Below are 20,430 nucleotides of genomic sequence, written 5' to 3' on the forward strand. Positions count from 1 at the left end.
ACTGACTGTTGCATGTTGCTACATTTGGCCCGCGGGCCTTGAGTTTGTTATATGTACCTTCTGTAAGAAAGGTACCGTAAAGCACCGTGTATAAACCGCACTTTTTTTCCACTGGTAAGAAGCAAAAAATTGGGGTGCGGTTTATACACGATGACAGGTCTGTGACTAGACGCAGAAATTGACGAGAAGCCCATTTTACAATAGCTGTCTGTGGGTCAGACAGTTGCTTTGACTTTAGCGCCCTCTGCTGTACAGTTGCTGAAAATGCTTGTGTATGCAACTAACTTATCTGACGGCTGTCTGTATTTTCACACAGTGAAACGATCTCTATATACACTGAAGCTAACCTAAGCTTCCAATGTAAAATACAATACAACGTTGGACTTTATTCAAATTCACACTGAAGCAATGCAATAAAATTATAATAGAGAAAAAGAGAAGCAGTGAAAGATAAGACATCAAAACATCTCTGAAAATTGAAAATTTCTTTATTTTGATGTATTATTATTATTATTATTATTATTATTATTATTATTATTAATCTGTGCTTTGCCATAATATTAAAGATCTAGATGCCGAAGTTCAGATTTCTCCTTTATACTTCTTTTTGACATTGCTTAGTACCTTTACGCATGTTGATTTGAGATGAAAGAGTTGGCAAGCATTTATGAACAAAAACATTTTTTTTCCCCGCCATGAGCCTGAAAAAGGGGGTGCGGTTTATACACGGGTGCGGTTTATACACGGTGCTTTACGGTAGTAACTAATTATTCACTGCACATAAAACACAATCCCTTCCCGAAAATCTCCAACCCATCAAGTCCACCACTCGGGAATACTGCTGCCTGGAAAAGCTGTTGATTTTTGCGCTCTCATGCACCAAAAAACGACGAGGCACTCAAACGGCCTCGCTATTAGTGAAGAAAAGACAGGATTAAAGGAACCTTGAGAGGCCACGTGTTTAATGCAAGCACATGACTTCCTTTTAGCACTGCCGTATACTTCCATGTCATCCTCTCCTCTGCTGGAAAATGAATTCAGCTCACTTCTTCAGACGTGTGATGTCCTATGACATGCCGCTCGTGCTCGGGAAATGTCAAGAGACGCGCGCTCGGCTCCGTGGCATTGGAAAGCAGAGTCGCTGTTTGAGTAGCAGTGTCACCACATCCGTCACTACTGCATAGCACCTTGCTAACTGTTCTTCCTGGATGGAAATATGATATCAGGAATGTGTTCATGGACACGTACGAGCACAGACACTCAGTCTTTCATTATTCCCACCAGCACATCGTTTTTTCAAAGTGTTAACATAAAGAATTAGAGCGAAAACATGTCGCAGAAGAGTAGTGGTGGAACAAAATATCAATATTGTGTTTTTTTTTCAAAATTCTTTTCTCTCACAGTATCAGTCCAAGTTTTCCCTTCTGCAGCGACATTGATATTGTGACGTGTCGTAGATAATTTTTTTACCACTTACTACTCCCTCCCATCACCACCACTAATAATAATAATAGTAATACATATGCATGATACGAGCGCTGTATCAAGAATTCTACCCTTAAAAAGTGAAACCACCACCACATTAATAAACATATTGTCAATCAAAACATTATCATGCATTTAAAGTAGGGGTGCTCCGATCAGGGTTTTATGCTGCCGATTCCGATATTGGTCATCCATGAGTGAGATCAGCCAATACCGATCACATGGATTAACTGTAAATTTTTCAATATATTTCTGATGAGTACCATTGGCCAGGGGTGCCGTATAGGGGGGACAAGTAAGGACAATTCCAAAGGCCCCTGACTGCCATTGGCACCCCAAAAAAAGAGTGGCCCCAACATGATTTTTTTTTTTTTTTCATGAGGCCCAGATTTCCTGGCTACACCGCTGCTATTGGCTATATGATCTGAAAAAAGGAACCATAAAATCACCTTATTTTAGACAAAAATATATTTTACTTACTTTTTCAAGAGAACATCGTGAATCACTCGTGAAACATACAGGAGGATGACACGCCTTCTTCAGGAGACTTACGATGTGATAGTACATTGACCTCTGATGGAGGTCATCATAGCAGCACTTCCAGGTAGCACACAACGAGGCTCCACGTGAGAGAGCAGTCGCCAGAACACAGTGTCTTGCACCAGTTATCTAGTCCAATAAATTCTATTATTTTTTGGGTTATCATATTGTGTGGGACAACACTTAAAGTCTTGCCCACTGTCTTGTTTATTTACAAAAACCAGCGTTATAAATCCATAACATTTTTATGACATATACTGTACGTGTCTTTGCTTTTAGGGAAATTGAAAAATGACAAATCTGGTCTTTTGGACCGTCTATTATAGCAGTTAATCGCTAAGCAATGTGCCAAGGACATGTTTGCAATTCTGCTCACCATCATGGCGATCAAACCCACGCAGGGCGCACTACGGAAGCGGATGCCGGGTTTCTAGTGTCCTTGGTTGCTAGCTTGCTAGCTAGCAGCCGTCTCGAGTCCTTGCAGCATGAGAGTTGCAATGTGGCGTAAACACTGAATAACAGGAGTATAAAGGTGACTATAGTGGCGTTATTTCATGTCCACAGGGCTCTAATAAGGTTAAAAAACGTATTTAGAAAGTCTTAAACAGGTTTTCTATGCTCTATCTATGAATGTATTCCATTTATTAACATTTAATCCTATATTGTGGAAATTCATTTAACGTGATCAGGTCTGTAACCAATTAACCGAGGGAAGACTGTATTAAACATTTTACATCGAAGGCGCCTTTCAGAACAGCTGAGGACACAGTACATATGATACAATTTTCAAAAAGCATAAAAAATATAATAAGGGGCAGGGCAAAACTATAGGCAGTGAGGCAGGGGGGAAAGTGGTTCAGGAGGTCAAACAGGCTGTCCAGAAACCAGAGGGTTGGCCGTTTGAACCCAGCGTTGGCGAGGATTGGTGGCCACCTTTCTGTCAGTCTACCCCAGGGCAGCTGTGCCTACAAGTGTAGTTTACCACAATCAGTGTGTGACTGTGGAGCGACTGAATAATGGGTTGTCAGTGTAAAGTGCTTTGGGTGTCTAGAGAGGCACTATATAAAGCTGATCTATTGTTATTACTGAAGTACAAATGAACGGGAAGAAAAGGGTGCCAAGGACAGAGCCTTGAGGGCGTTCTGGTACTCTCTAATCCAGAGAGAGAGAGAGAGAGAGAGAGAAATCGGCTTCACTACACATCTTACACATCATCAGTGAGTCTGCTACAGATGTGGAAGCTGTACGCTTGATCACTTTGTTTTTCGTCAGTGAATAGGCTAACCTAGCATGATGTTGCTTTTACGTTCAGCATGAGTGACAGTATGAAATTCAGCTTTACAGATACCATGTCTGCTCTGCAGTCCAAGTTCCTTTTATGTTGTTCATCCTTCATCTTTAAATGTATTCTCTGTGTTGTTGGAGCAGTTGTGTACGTTTTTACTGACAATACTGTTGCACTGTCAAGGTAATAGATGTGTCCATTTTTGGACAGTCAATTGACTGTCTTTATCATAGGGGGACCACTCAAGTGGCACCATGGGAAAAATGATTTCAAAGTTTGGTCAACATGCACGGTGGAGCCAAAAACATTGGAGTTTGCTGCAATCCCGCTGCAATCCATTTGACAATTTCCTCATCCTTTGTTGTTGATGTGTTGTGCCATCCCATTTTTTAGATGAGAGAGGGCGAGCCGCTCGTATACGACGGTCACGCCTGACAAGATGACACTTTTTTTCTTCTTGCAGATCAAAGATGGCTCACAATTGCACTCAATCACTCGTCGAGGGTGACAGGAGAGCTTCAATCAAGGGGGTTCAATGAAGTGTGCGCGTACTTAAAAGTTCATTACGGACCGTCTACGCTCACAAGTTTGGCAAAGTCACCGGGGTACATTTGCAATGAGTGTTCTAGAATGCTGCAGAGACGCCCGGATACAACTGAAACTGATAGGATGATAACTACTCCTTCAGGTATTAGACGACAATTTGTGGTTATTTATGCATCCCTAAAATAAACAGGATGCAAAAATACATTTAATACATTTAATTTAAAAATGCATGTTTACATCCCAGGTGAGGTTAATTGGCGACTCTAAATTGTCCATAGGTATGAATGTGAGTGTGAATGGTTGTTTGTCTATATGTGCCCTGTGATTGGCTGGCGACCAGTCCAGGGTGTACCCCGCCTGTCGCCGGAAGTCAGCTGGGATAGGCTCCAGCATGCCCCCGCGACCCCAATGAGGATGAAGCGGTATAGAAAATGGATGGATGTTTACATCCGTTAATTGTTTGGAGGTCCTGAATGGCCAGACGTCGCTCTGTTTCTCTCTCTCTCTCACACTCCTCCGACGCACAACTCAGTCCACAGCGTCTTTGCCACTCCGCCCCGGCCCATACATTGGCTGAACTAATCTTAGCGACCATCTTTCTTATTTAATGGACCCAGGCTAAGTTGACCTGTGTAGTTTCTGTCTGACTGACTTGTTAGTATTTATTTCCGGGCCCTAAACCTTACTTTCTTTCTGCAAAATAAAATAACTCCAAATTGTCCATCATGCCCGTCCTTTTATGTTACATGTCCCCTTTCCCTTGATAACAGCCACGGGGACCGTAACACCGTGTCTTTGAATGAGTCTTCTGAATGCCTTCAACTGTATCTCCTGTTTCTCCTGTTGCTGTTTCATGGTTGAATGCGGCCTATTAGCAAAAAAGAATATTTAAGCAAATTTTACTTATTCTTGATCAAAATTAAGCATTTTGAAGGACAAACTAATCGATAAAAGCATAAACTAAATGAACTAAAATACAATTACAAGGCGGAAGAGGCATTGTAATCGTGAATGTAGTACAATGTAGTAGTCTTCATTGGCCACTAGGTGTCATTGTTTGTAGGTACAGGCACTAGACAGGTCACGAAGGCAGTGTTGCCAACTTGGGGACTCGAAATCTGGCGACATTCCAAATCCCCTTGGCCACATATTTTCTCAAAAGCGGCTAGCGACAAATCTAATGACTTTTTCTGGCGTCTTTGGAGAGTTTTCCGATATTCGGGGACTTCAAAGCAAAGCACGTATTGTTCTGCAGTCTTCTCACTGAGCAGCGGTGGGAGGCTGGAGGCGAGTCCAGATGTAATTATTATGCTGGCTAGACTTTGAGAAGCGCTGGTCAAGAGGAAATATTCAAATTCTTTTATTTTGATGAAGTGATAGCCAATTCTCAATTAACAAACGAAGAAAGGTTATTTTTCTTAGTTCTAAACGTAATTAAGGGGGTTTTCACTCACTTTTTGTCTCTCCTACAAGGTTATGCTTTTTTGGTACATTATATGCAAATAATATGCAAATTAGCCGATGATGTCATCTAGCGACTTCTAGGACTTTTCTTACTGAGGAGTTAGCAACAGTGCACTAAGGTTCCCTAGGGAACACATTTACTGTGACACTGCTCGCAGTTTTATTTACGTCTTAAATGGCTTATTTACTCTTCTTTTGTCTACTATAATGGGTAATAGGAGTGTAAATCATTTAAAGCTGCCATTACAATAAGCGGAAGTACTCTGGAAGTAGAAGTCGCAGTGAGTCTTATCTCATTTCTGTCTAATATGTTTTACTCTCTCTGATTATATGGACTATATTGGCTGATACAAATATAAAGGGGATTGTATGGGTGGTATATATTCAATCACAAATGGCGAGAATTCACTGACCGCGGTCGGGTCTGGAACCAATTAACCGCGATAAACGAGGGACAAATGTATATCCATTTATTTTCCTTTTAATTGTTATTTTTAGGCTAAAAATGGGGGAAAAGCCAATTTTGGTGGCACAGACCAACAAAAAACCCCCACATAAATCCATATTTTTCAGTCTGCAAAATTTCTGAAAACATTTTGGGATCAAATTTGGGCGATACACTGTCCAAAGGACAGCATGTATCACCTTTTTTCATGTGTATCCCAATTTTGTTGTTTTACAAGTAAAATAAAACAATAATACGTTTGGAGAACATGAAAAGAAGTACAGTATCTCCATCGGGGCGCCTCCAGGAATTCTGGGCCTCATGAAAAAAAATAAAAATACATTGGACACTCTCTAGGCGGCTGTTGTCAGCACAGCTCTGTTTGTTGGGGGCCACTGTCAGTCAGGGGGCCTTGGAATCGTCCTAACTTTTCCGCTCTATAGGTCGCCCCTGATCGCCATCAGAATAATAGATTCCGCTTTGTAGTTGTCGGCTTTGCGCTAAACCTTGAGTTGATTCCCACCTTGAAGTGTAGCAAAGCAGATGAAGCCCCAGTAGGACACTGAGTGGTGTGCACACTGAAGCGTGGTGATGGCTCACGACGGCTGACTGGCCTGTCTCGTCTCTCACGCCGCACTAGAACTGCCAGCACCGCTGCTACAGTAGACCTTAAAGCACTAGCTAGCGCGCTAGCTGCCATGAATAGAGACAAACTCATACTTGGAGAAGTCAAATCTGTCATGATGGGCAATTAAACTCCAGCTGACAGTATTGGGGGGAAAATAATGGCAGCCGTTTTTGTTTGTCATGAGGGCTACAGGCGAAGCATTATGCAACGGTTGTTAGCTGTCTGTTAACGAAACATCAAGACAAAAAAAGGTTGCCACTGTTTTTCTGACTATTTGACCTCCTGTCGGAACATGTAAACATCTCAGACAACATTTTTACATTAAAAGACAAAAGCAATGTTGTCTTTTTGGACTTGTTTTCGGCAAGAGACATGAGCAGCTTGTCAAGCTAGCAGGGCGTGACATATTTCTAGTTCCCTTTTTTTTCCTTTTGGGCTGTTCCTTATGCCAAATGCTTCGCGAGGCTAGGATAAAGCTAATTCCAGGCTTTTCTTGATTACATTACGCTAACAATAATGGGACCATCTTACTAATGAACCAGTAGTGGATGAAAATTCAATTTTCAGTCCATTAGGTTAGCCCGCTAAGCTAGGCTAACAGTATCGAAGAGTTTCCTGATTAGTTCATGCTAGCATTATTTAGCTAGCGTGAGTTTTCTGATATTGTAACAGCCAGAAGATACGTAAATGTAAAATGTCAGTTTTCCATGATATGCTAGCTAGTTAGATTGTTGTTGCTTGTGCTAAGCTAGGCTAAAGCTATTACACTATTTGTAGGGGTGTCATTTCATGTCTGCAGGGTTCTAATAACGGTAAAAAACGTATTTAGAAGGTAATAAATAGGGATGAGCGAGTATGTACTCGGAGAGGGTGGGGCTTAAATTTGTACGTTATTTTAAGTCTGAAAGTGACACGGATCGATCAGAAGTTGCTATATGTGTACTGTGTATGTGTGCAAGTGATCTGTAAGACTTTATTATTTAATTGTTTTTTAATGATCTGTATGATTGGTTATTCATGCAAACATCCAGTGATGGCAAACATGGAAATAATTTGTCAGCCTTGTTCACTGTATTTTTCCTCAAGTTCAGTACTATGACTGACTTTGTATCACCTGCCAAATTAGAAACAAGCAAATTCGAAACAACACGAGCCGTTTACAGCTCTGTCTTGCCAAATGCATCGGGCACGCCACGAAACACGTCTACCAACTAACTTTAAACATACAAGCCGAAGTACAGCGAAATAAAGAACGTGAGCTGGAGTCGAGCCAAGCAAGCAGAGAGTCACTGTCTGTATTGTGTCTGTCTGTGAAAGAGTGACAGGCGTGGCTCCTCTCTCTGGCTGTAGCAAGTCTGTCTAGGGAGGGGCGGTCGCTGTGTGAGACCGGCCAATCACAGACCGTGAAGAGTGAATACATAAGTAGTTACCCTATGAGGATTTTCCTGTAACGGATACTCGTCTAAAATGAGTGCCTTGCTCCTCCCGAGTAATAAACTGGTTTTCTATGCTCCAACTATGAATATTGAATCCTACCTCGCGGAAATTCACTTGTCTCGGTTGGGCCTGGGATCAGTTTACCCCGATAAACAAGGGACGACTCTAGGTCCAGTTACAGAAAACTCCCCCAAGCAAAGATCCAAAAATGGGCCCCCCTGAGCTAGGGGCTGACCCAAGGTTGAGAACCACTCACCTAGAGGATTACAGAATTAGGATTCGAGTGGATTTTTCCGAGACTGCTTACTTTCTGTGATCTCAGTTCAGACTTGAGTGGGTATGTGTTACATCCCAATGGCATCTAGGGTAAATTGTTCCTGATAAGGTATGTAAAAAAAAAAAAAGATGGTAAAATGGAAACAGCGTGCAGGGAAATAAGGCACTGATAGGTCAGGGAAATAAATTGAGCATTTAACAACCAGATTCAATAAACAGAAAACTATCCCCTCAAAAGTGGGCATGAGAGGAGCATAAGAAAAGTGTAATACAAGAAACTAAGGACGCAATCAAGTACAACAAAAACACCAACAAACTGTCGTAGTGAACACACTAAAAAAAGGGCAAATGTAGCATTAACAATACATCTTGAGCACCAACCAAGTACAGACACATAATACACTAAACGCCACAGTCATTTGTTTTCTATGGACGGAGGCTGCACACTGCCAAGAGATTCCACAAGCACTCATGAGGGGTGGACTGCAAAACGAGTTTAGTGAGTTAGCGAGGTCTACTGAGTCTCTTTTAGATCACCGTGTAACTTAGGCTTAGCTCATCCACCCATCCATCCATCCTTTTTCTATGCCGCGTATCCTAATTAGGGTCGCGAGGGTATGCTGGAGCCTGTCCGGGGTACACCCTGGACTGGTCGCCAGCCAGTGGCAGGGCACATATAGACAAACAAACATTCACACTCACATTCATACCTATGGACAAGTTAGAGGCGCCAATTAACCTAACATGCATGTTTTTGGAATGTGGGAAGAAACCAGAGTACCCGGAGAAAACCCACGCACGCACGGGGAGAACATGCAAACTCCACACAGAGATGCCCAGTGGAGATTCGAACCCAGATCTTCCCGATCTCCAGACTGTGTGACTGTGTGGCTTAGCTCATAACCTTGCAATTTCTATTGCAACAACACATCATTGGGTGGGTAAAACTAACATGTCTCACGATGGTCTAATCCCAGCTCACGTTTCCTATTAGCGGGTGAACAATCCAATGCTTGGTGAATTCTGCTTCACAGCGATAGGAAGACCTGGTGTCGGTCAGGTTATGTCCAGAGTTTCTGCTAAAAGTCAGATATAAAAGCGCAGATGTTTCACTGTATAACTCATTTGGAGATGGCGTCACCATTTATTGACCTGGGAGGAAGAATAATCTTTGACATCACACTGATACGTTAGCTTTCCATGGTGAAATTCTCTAGAAGAGATCTAGAATTTAAGCCAAGGCAAAAAGCTACATTTGCTCACTTTTTGAGCCGAGCATCAGTAATAAAATGCAATATGAAATATGAATTAAGCGAATGTTGGCAGGCGTATGTCACAGCGGCCTGTTGGTCTTTTTATATTACAGTATTTGCTGGGGGAATAAGCACTCTGAGGTATCAATCAACTGGAACAAAACGCCACTTTATTCTAACAAAAAGGCAACACTTGTCACAAAGCAAAAGCTTGTCACAAAACTCTTCAAGTGGCACAATCCAGAGGAACTCAGATGAGCGCTACTGTAGCTTTGAATGCTAGGAAGACCCTCACCATTGACAGATTTATTGGCTCGTAATGGCTACTAAAAAAAACCAAAACATCCCAAGTGTGGAAGTATTTTGAAAAGGTTTACGATGACTCCAGAAAGTGAAGTGCAACTTGTGTCAGCAGCTTCTTCCATATGACACAATAACAAACGTATCATTCAAAACAGGCAAGGCTGTTACGCCAACTTCATTCCCGACCATGAATTTTAAGGCAAGAAATTAGGCTACAAAATGAGAGTTTTGGCAAGTTGTGGTTTTTCCAGCCAGGTTGTTCCTACCCATGTGCACTTTTCTGATGTGTGCCGACAGCGACTGTGTTTCGGTTTCGTTCGTCTTGCTTTCTGTGTTACTTAAATAAATGAAGGTGCTGTTGTTGCACACCTACCATGCTTATTTGTTTATCTGGGTGTGTAAAATACATCGGCCGGGATCGCTCAGTTTTTGTGCGGAAGCAGAATAATATGACGTCAAACGCCCCCTTTTATGTGAACGCACAATAAACACAAGGCCGAGAACCAACAGAGTAAGTTGGTACTGCCGTCACGGTACCGTTTAAATCTGTTTGGAGAATTTAGGTTTTGTTGAACTGCATCATATAGCTATCATAGCGCTGGCGGTTTATAATATTTGACACAATACAGTATATTCGGGCCGCACGGTGGTCTAGTGGTTAGCACGATGGCCAACACAGTAACAGCGTGGAGATCGGGAAGACCTGGGTTCAAATCTCCGTTTGGCATCTCTGAGTGGAGTTTGCATGTTCTCCCCGTGCGTGCGTGTGTTTTCTCCGGGTACTCCGATTTCCTCCCACATTCCAAAAACATGCATGTTAGGTTAATTGACGACTCTAAATTGCCCATAGGTATGAATGTGAGTGTGAATGGTTGTTTGTCTATATGTGCCCTGCGATTGGCTGGCGACCAGTTCAGGGTGTACCCCGCCTGTCGCCCGAAGTCAGCTGGGATAGGCTCCAGCATACCCCCGCGACCCTAATGAGGAAGAAGCGGTATAGAAAATGGATGGATGAACTGCATCATCAGCACAACGCCACGTTCGCAGTACAGGCCTTTGTCCTACTGTATTGCTCTATACTGCTCCCTATTGAGTGCGAGAGAGTGTGCCGCTTGCTGTCTGCCTCTATATGGAGCTGCCTAATTGGCCTGATCAGCCACACCTGTAATGTACTCCCAGGTTGTCACCAGACTGGAAACACACACACCAAAAAAAGACAGACACGGACCAATAAACAAAATACACACACTGTGTGTGATCAAAAAGTATGTGCTTTGTCTCATAGTGGAGTTTCACTTTGCCACTTTTTATGTATGCCACCGTCTCTGAGCAAATGAGACAAACTGGTTTTGTGCTTCAAGAGGGGAGAGTAAGTAAGTCTGTCCAATTTGGGTTGAAAGCTCTATTTTTGCTGTCCACTTTTCTCTTCTTCAAGGGTGCCAGATGTATTTACTTTTTATTCGTCTCTGTGTCCTCTCTCGCCGTATGTCTCACTCATTTGTCTCTTCTTGCTCCGTAACGCACACTTCTCTAGTGTCACTCGCGTCGCTTCTTTCCTTTTTTGTCTGTCTCTGTATTTAGAGTCGCAATTAGGGATGGGCGATAATATTGGTCGGCTGATATTGCCATGCAAATCAGTATCGTTTTTTTTGCAGGAGTGATAATATCGTGCTCCAGACAACAACAAGCTTGCAAGCTCAGTATGTTCATGATCTGGAATTATTTCCAAGCTTTTTCCTCGGATGATAAATATGCAATTTGCAATGAGTGTAAAGCATTGCTCTCTGAAAACAAGCCCAAAACAACACGGAACTTGGGAATTTGCAAGCGACGTAACAAAAGCCAAGCCCCAAAGACATGTATAATAAGCAGACCTGGCAACACTGATGTGTGAGTCTCTATTATGTGTTATTTTCTGTTATTATATCCACTATACAGTGTATTGGGTAATATGAGTATATAGGTGACTATGGTAGTGTTTTTTCATGTTTAGATGGCGAGAATAATGTAAATGAAAACTGTTTAGAAGGTCGTAAACAGGTTTTCTATGCTCTAGCTACGATGATGTTCCATTTATAAATAAAGAATCCTACTTTTCAGAATTTCTCTGATCGTGGTCGGCTCTAGAAGCGATTTACCACAATAAACAAGGGATGACTGGGTCTGTAAGAAAGCCAATATCGAGTATCTTGATATTACATATGTAACTCCCCTGTACAGTTTCTATTAAAGCTTTAGAACATGGTACTGGTTAAGTTTACTTGAAACAGTCTTTGCGCAGGTGACAATCAGATGCTGCTTTTATCATTTTGTATTTAGGCTTGAACAGTATATTTATGAAGGGGATTTTAAGTCTAAATTCAGATTCTTTTCATTAGATGAAAATGAAACCTGCAGTTTGTACTTAGCCAGTAGAAAATAAAACATATGCAATGTCACATACATCAATCCATCCAAATCTGTTTGTTTTCATGTATATATACCTTCAAATGCGATTAAAAATTTTTTGGGTGTAGAGATAAACCGAATGGATAATTAGCTAGCTTATGGCTAAATGGAGGGAAGAAAAAAATGTATCTCCATTTTTGGTTCTTTTATCCTAAAAAAAAATGTTTTATTTAATTTATTGGGTTAAAGGGGAAAAATGTAGATACACTGTTCAATGAAATCATCTTTTTCCTTTTTATCTTTCATTTTGGTTGAGCTCCAATTTGTATGACTTTTGGGGCGTGTTTGACTTTTTTCTACATTGAGATTCCATTGTGAAACAAAACAAAACAAGTCAAAAAAAAAAAAACAGCCTCCAAATGCTTTGCAGCTGCCATGTTTAAATAGGCAGGGAAGTGAAGTGTAGTCGTGGTCCTCTCCTGACACTGCTGCAGCGGAATAATCTTCTTTTCTCCGTCAGAATCACATTTTCTGATGCGTGCTGAAAGCCCATCACCGCCAACTCCACGCTCTGACTCACCCACCCCTTTATGCCCTTCACGCCGGGGGTTCACTCCCCGACAGACATGAAGTTTAATCATCGCAGTCGTACGAGTGTAGTGTGATGTTTGGTTATGTTTGTGGATGTTGCCGCAATGCTGAAGGAACTCTATGACCTATTGACTGTGCTAACTTACCAGTATTTCATACCTGCTGCTTTTGATGACTGAATGGCGCTATAGGCACTTTTTTTTCTGTCATTGACAGTAATTTTGAGAACACTCCATCAATAGTCCTGGCCAGTGAAGTAGTGAACATTTGGCATGGATTTCTGTATACTGTGTTTCCCATATTGATATTTTTAGCCATGCTGTTATTAGCTGTAGTTTTCCTCACTGACTTCTCCACTCCAGAGAGACCTTTTGGAGGGAATCGTGGGGGTCAAACAGTCCTTTGCTCCCAATCCTCAGATGGTTAGGTTGTAAGAAATGCCCTCCAGCTGCTCCCACAAGCCGGAGTCAAGTGTCAAAGCTTCTTCTGGGTTTTGTCAGCAAAGGAAATAAAGATTTTGTTTGATTTTTGGGTGAATTTAAACTTTTAACATTCAACAAGCATTTATACAGTCATCTGAAAAAATTAGCACTCCCCTGGCATGTGGTCAAAATGCTTTGGAAGACATGCTGGCATACGAGTAATACAGATATCCTCAAAGTTTTATAATCATTTGACGAATGGTCAATGTCTTATGGACAATTAGTTGCTAAGTCATGTATTTCAACCAGTTTTTCCACATTTTACTGACATGAGCTTGTCAGTCCCCAAATTTCATTGTGATTTGGCAAAACACCCTAAGGTTACAGTAGGTTGTTTTATTGCCATTTTGTATCTTTTTGCCTCTAGAAAAGTTTATTTACAGTCACTGTAGAGTCGGGTAATTAGTTTTATTGGGTAGTAAAAAGGGAGATACTGCAGATGTTATAATTAACACTTCTATTTAATTAATCTCATGGTCGCTGAGTGTATGGTCTACAAAAGCAAATAACTGAGGGAGTCTCTAATCAGGTACAAAAAAACATTGAAAGCTAGGCCTGTCACAATAATCAATAAATCAATTAACCGCACGATAAACAAAAACAAACTCGCTAATTTTGCCGGCCTCGATATATTGACATGTGCATGTGTGTTTGTTTTCCTCCTCTCGCTACCGAACAGGTCAGATAAGAGTTCACTCTGCGCATCTGTCTCAACACCTGGGTGCATTGGTTCTGTAGCAGAATGAACCGAGTGAGTGAACCCTCTTGTCAGGCATTCAGTCTCTTTGTCCTAGTGGGTGGAGGCGGGGCCGCTGGCGAGTGCACACACAGAGTGATACAAGTGAGTGTAGTGAGGAGCAACAAGCAAGCAAAGGCAAATGTGAAATGAAGGAACGAAAGCGAGTGTGGGATATTTTGTTTTTAAACAGAATTAACAAGGTGAGCCCATGAACACTGACAAGCCGATGTGTTCGAAAGTAGTGGCGACGAAGAAGGGAACTACAACCAACTTGCAAGCGCACCTCAAACACAGCCATGCTGTCCAGTTATCTCAACTGGGAACAAAAAACTGCCACTGTGGAGGTGTACTGTGCAGTGGAGGCTTCGTCCCGACAGTCAACGCTTACTGAGGCGTTTAGTCGACAGAGTAAATGTAAACATTGTTCATTTTTCATTGAAACTCAATTTTGTTTACAGAGATGCAATACTCCATTTTATTTATTGTTTTGTTGTGTGTGGTTTTTATTTTAGTGGGTTTTGTTGTTAACAGAGACTGAGTTTAGTTTCTTTGTTTTGGTTATGATTGTTCTTGACATTCCAATTACAATGTTAAATACTCTTGAGAAATTAAAGTTGATTGCTTTTGATACGGGGCACTCACAACATATCACTACATTAATGAAAAAATGGTCTCAAAATAATATTGACAATATTATCATTCATCGTCCATAATTTCTAGGACCTTTATCGTAACAGGCCTGTTGGCAGCTATGTTTGTAGGCAACCTCCTCGTGTACTTTTTATTGCATGCACTTGGAAATGTTGCCACTCAGCTGTCGATGTGAAACCATTTGTGTTACTTTTGCGGTGCTGTTGTTTGCAATGAACTCATCAGTGCTATTAATGCTGGCTAAGGCAGTTTGCTGCCTAGTGCTATTGCAACATTGGTTCTGTTGCTGCTGTGTTGTGCAATACACTTGTTGATAAATGATCCATGTGGTAAAGGTGAGCTACATTAGACCCCTTGTACAAAGGACTCAAATCCAGATCCAGTTTCAAAGAGTATACATGCAGAAGTAATTTGATTTCCAGTCGAGTAGCCTGTACGTGTCCAACTTTGAAAGTGTCCGATGACAGCATTTACAGCTGTTATTAAAAGTGTGCTTTAATGCACCCGTTTTTTTTTTTGTGATTATTAAACATACTGCTGCCATCTGTTAATTTTAATGAAGGCCATCTTATTTTGATGGTTGTTCCACGTCGTTAAGGATGGGCAGATGGGAGCGACAAGGATGCAATCCGCAGAAACACAACGATTCCATATTGTCCCTATATAAAAACAAAAAATCAAAGAGAGCGATTGATATAATTAACATCGCATATAAAATCGCATAATTCAGTCCTATTTAGTCGTACCATCCCTGAGCTTTTGATGCATGTCATTCCCCATTTAGACGTTTCTGCTGTCCAATGATAACGTGATAACGTGAGCTTTTGATGCATGTCATTCCCCATTTAGACGTTTCTGCTGTCCAATGATGTCCAGTGTAGGTCCTTTCACACAACGTATTCGGCAGAGCTTATTTTGAGAAGTGCGGCGAAGCCTGCTTCTCTTTACAAACCTGTCAAACATTGATGATGTTGGATAAGCCGTACTACAAACCTGGATAGCAACTTCATTAGTCAAGTCAGGATTTTGTACTCTTGTCAAGGGGCGATGTTAGCAGCAGACGACCAATCGCAGACATGAACATGTACTGGCAGCAGAGTGGCTTGCTTCACTCTGGAAGAACACGGTGTAACCGATAAATATGGCTTCTAAACCAATACATGTGGTTAAGATGCATTCTGCGAAACCGCCAATAGGTGGCAAATATCTGAAGATCTATAGTCATTGACGACATATTTTCTCAAAAGCAACTAGCGACAGATCTAGCCACTTTTTCTGACGTCGTTGGGGAGTTTTCCAGTATGGTCAAAGCACATATTGTTCTGCATTTTGTGTTCTCACTGAGCAGCGGCGGGTGCTGTTGACAAGTCCGCCCCGCCCAAAGGCAGTCAGTCACAAGCCGTGTGTGGAGCTCTACGCATCGAAAACACAAATGAATTGCTGCTACTCACAAACCACATCTGTCATGTTCATGTGAGCCATAGAATAAACACAGCTAAATGTAGTTATTATAGTTATTTGCTGTTCATTTGTGATCATTTAAAAAAGTTCTCAATTTCCAACATGTGATGGGAGAACTTGTGAGAGGTGCTTTCCGAGATAAAATATTAGTTATACTATTTTGATGAAACGATGGACAATTTGAAATTAACAAACCAAGAATCAAGTTTATTTGTAGTTCTAAACGTAATTAAGGTGTTTTCACTCACTTTTTTTTGTCTCTCCTATGAGCTTATGCTTTTTCGCTACAGCATTTTAAAACATCAGATGAAAAATGATATTCAAATTAGACGGTGACATCATCTAGCGTCTTCCAGGACAACCAATGGCTACTTTTCTTTGTTGCTTACTTGTTAGGATTAACAAGTGTACATTCATTACACACTGACGTGAGAAGCCATGTTATCGTGTGTGTCTCGTGTGAGCTCCGGAAAGCATAGCATCGTGAAGAGGCTAAGTCTTCATGCTATATTGCAATACTAAGTGGTTGTTATACATTGTCAAATATTTTCTGAAATCCGATCGGAGTATGGAAGTGTCGTCGAATGTTATACATCACTGTGATATTTTGTACTATGTTCTACTGTGATAATATGTGTGGACAGGACGGGACCGCGTGTGTCCAGTTGCGGCATCTGCCCTGAGGACATCGGACGACTAATTCACTCCACACGTGATTCAGATAAGACACACAAAAACTACCCGGGTAGTAGTAGACACAACCTCTTTTTTTCCATGTATTTATTTCAAGAGCTCTACATTTTATTTTTATTTGCTGTATATAGTGCTTCATGGTTATTGACAAACACTAAGGTTGTTAGACACCATAATATATTAAGTATGGAGAATATAAATATTTTATACTTGCTAAAGGAAACACTGTTGCAGCTGCTAAATGCAGGAGAGAAGGCTGGCAAAAAAATTCCGACTACGTGAATGCGTAAGTTTGCCAATTTGTTAATAAACAAATACATACAGCACTTGAAGTGCAATGCATTACTATTTTATTTTACGGATGTAGTTGAACATTTTTGTTTTGTTGACATGGACTGACAGAAATGAAAATAAAATAAAGGAGAAAGGAGCGCGACTGCAGCACAGAATTTCCCTGTGGCTGAGGAGCTGACAGTAATAAGTAGGTGTGACAAATGGAAGGCGTCTCCGATTAATTCCATATTTATTTTGGAACAACAGAACACATAATGAATATGTGAAATTCAGTGGCAGGCGGTGCATTTGGTACCTGAGTCTTCAGCGGGCCAGCCAGAATTTTTCAAAAAACACTACTATGCCATTGTAATTATGTGCAACAGTGGGTTACAAACCTAAGGCACCCTCGCTAGCGATGCGCCATACAGCCGTTCAGACAGCAGGGAACTCCCGCACATTAAGTAAGTTAACTGCGTTCGCAATAAGATTGCCGCAACTACAATATTTTACCAATATATATTTGAATACGTAGTCACCATTACGCCTGACTTACATTACTGCTGGTAACTTTGAGTCAGAAACCAATCCCACCACGATCGGCAGTACACAGTTGCTTGTAAACTCTGTGCTCAGCCAATTAAGGTGAGCATAAATAGAACGGCTCGGTGAGTAAAGGTTCAGACAACTCCACACAACCACACTTCAACATCATCTGAAGCTGTTCGCAATCAATATTTATCATGACAAAATCGAAAACCTTTTTAAGTCAAATCGACTTACCAGAGATTTCTCCTCAGTCAGCCATCGTAACTTTTCAATTTAGTCTGATCAAACAGTCAGCACAGGGGGGCTCTTTGCTCTATCAACCATTGGGGGAACTGGGAGCCTGCACGCAGGCTTTGAGGTGAATCAGCAGTCGAATCAGAGGTCTGATTGGCTTAAAAACACAGCCCCATTACTAATAGTGTGTATGTGACAGCGACCTGTCAATCTCGCCAGGATGTCTAGGAACCTGATTCCGAAGGCCATGGGCACATTACATTGATATGGCAACACATGAAAGCTGAAATCTGATTGGACAAAAACAACTGTAATATACACCTACACTACTGGAAGCACTGCAGCCAAGAAATACGCTACAAAATAAATATAATTGACTATTGTGAATAAAATAATATAAATTAATGATGCAGATACTACAATTTTAAGTTTGAAATGTAGATCAGTGCTTCGGGTAATGGTTAAGCCAGCAGAGTAGACTTTGCTGGCCATGACTGGTGAAATAAAATGCTAACTATTGTCTGTCCTGTTTAAGGGCACTGTAAGCTCATTGTGTCTCAATGTAAACATACTATCGACCTCAAATGCTGGCTGAGATAAGACTAGAGAGATAAATCTAGAACTTTCCTCAAGAAAATCATGGAGAAATGAAAACGGTTTTGCCCAATCTTGGCAAATCCTTGCTTTTAACTCGTACTGTCTGCACCGATCTCCACAGGAATGTCAATAAACAGTAGCATCATTTTCAGAGACAACTGATTAGCCTTTTTCGGCTCTGATGTCTTATTGGTCACGAGGTAGTGGTGTTTTTATCGTCTCTGCTCTTTATCCCGCTCTGACAGTCCTCTGCCCTCAGGCCGGAGGTGGCTGCAGTGGTGATGCTTGGATCGTCTTGCTGTATTCCTCTGGGTAGATATAGCTCTCGGAGATTTGTGTGGGTTTGTGTGTAGAGGCCGAGTGATCACTGAGCTTGGCATTGTCTGGGCTGGACACAAAGATGAGGGTTGTTATTTTTATTGTTGTTGTTGGATTCCATCCCTGAGGTTTGAAAAAGCCTTTGCAGCCAACTGCTAACCTCTTGGCCGCAGCACACAGTAGTGATGCCAAACTTGCATGGGAAGACACTGCAAAAGCATGAACAGTCACCAAAAAGGATAACGTCAGTTGAAAAAGGCATCAATAGGGATGGGAATAACAAGAATGTTGTGGAAAGCTGTCTCATGCCTTTCTGAAGGTAAATGCAGTTGGAACAAATATAAAAGCTTGTCAGCCTTGAATGTCCTTTTATGTAATGTGCCCTCATTTGATGTTCGTCTCCCGCTATGACTCTTCCTCACGACTCAATTCAACAATGTCACACAGCGTTAAAAGCAATTACTGCATTGCTAGAAGAAGAGACGCATGAAATGTATGGAAACGATCTGTCACATGACAGGAAAATGTCTTCAAATAAGAAGTTAAAGAATAAGAGAAAAATATATAGTATAGCATAGTATAATGATTGATAAAGTCTCCAAAGTAATGCGACTATTAAGTGTGCGTAAATAAAGTAGTGCTGTCATGTTTATGTGTGTCTTAACAACACTAACCAATTTTCTTAATTTGTAACAAAAGGACTTCATTGCCATTGGACAAGTAGTCACTGATCACACAATTTTTAAAAGGGTTTCAAACTGTATTAAAAAATAAGAGCACTATATTTGGTTACAGCGCTGGACTCTTATCATCAGTAAGGAAGATCGAAGAACGAGCCCATAAAGGAAGTACACGGAGTCTACATAGCAGTTGCCACGCCCCTCTAGAAAGTGAAAGTGAAAGTGAAGTTTGTGTAGAAGTGAGAGTTAAGCTTATGTGAGTGAGAACAATGCATCTACTGTGTGATTCCCGTGGGTTAGCCGTGTGTGTTGTGGACTCCTGTGAGAAGTTATTAGACTGACAGTGCACTGAGCTATTAGACGCAATCTAAAAGTAGAATAATAATAACATCTAACTGAAGCATGAATGGTTTCTGTTCTGGTTGGCAAGTTATTGTTTCTGTTTCTAATGTCAACAGTTATGAAGGCAACAAATACAACTACAGCCATTGCCAAAGGTTTTTGCAGTGACTTAAACTCTGCTGCTTCATTTTTCATTTCTGTGATCCCCATTTTCAGGATATAACAGACGGGTAAAATGTTTTCTTCAAAAATACTGAGGCAGCAGTCATATTGAAGCACCAAAGGTAAGTCACTCCCAAAACCTTTGGCCAAGACTTTACAGTCGATGACATTGATGGCACCCCCTGTGGGCTGTGCTCAAAATACTTCAATTCTTGCTGTACAGTATGAAATACAGTACATTGAGGTGTGTGACAAACAGTAGGGGTGCATGTGTTTGACAAACCCTTTTGTGTGCAATGGTTCAGGAGTAGTTTGTTTGCACAAGTACTGTACATATAGTCATGTGAAAATAGTGAGACACCCCATATAAAGGACATCTGTGGTGCTTCCTACGGGCTGTGCTTAAAAATGCTTTGGAAGACTTGCATGTAGAACCAATAGTGTCAATGTTTTATAAATATTAGACAAATGGTCAATAACTTATGGGCAATTGGTTGCCAAGTCCAGAGAAGTTTGGTTGATGGCGGCCATGTTTTTTAACCAATCTTTCATAAATTTTACAACCATGTGCTCGTCGATCCCCTAAAGGTGTGTACCAAATTTCGCAG

At 41.2% G+C, this 20,430-nt stretch overlaps 1 protein-coding gene across 8 annotated transcripts in view; it reads left to right on the forward strand.

The window, feature by feature from the left end:
• sgcd (sarcoglycan, delta (dystrophin-associated glycoprotein)) overlaps nt 1-20,430 on the forward strand; it is a 208,274-nt gene that overhangs the window by 16,921 nt on the left and 170,923 nt on the right. The window lies entirely within an intron of this gene.

The sequence above is a fragment of the Dunckerocampus dactyliophorus genome, chromosome 16 (genome assembly GCF_027744805.1).
Source record: "Dunckerocampus dactyliophorus isolate RoL2022-P2 chromosome 16, RoL_Ddac_1.1, whole genome shotgun sequence".
Taxonomy (NCBI): Eukaryota; Metazoa; Chordata; class Actinopteri; order Syngnathiformes; family Syngnathidae; genus Dunckerocampus; species Dunckerocampus dactyliophorus.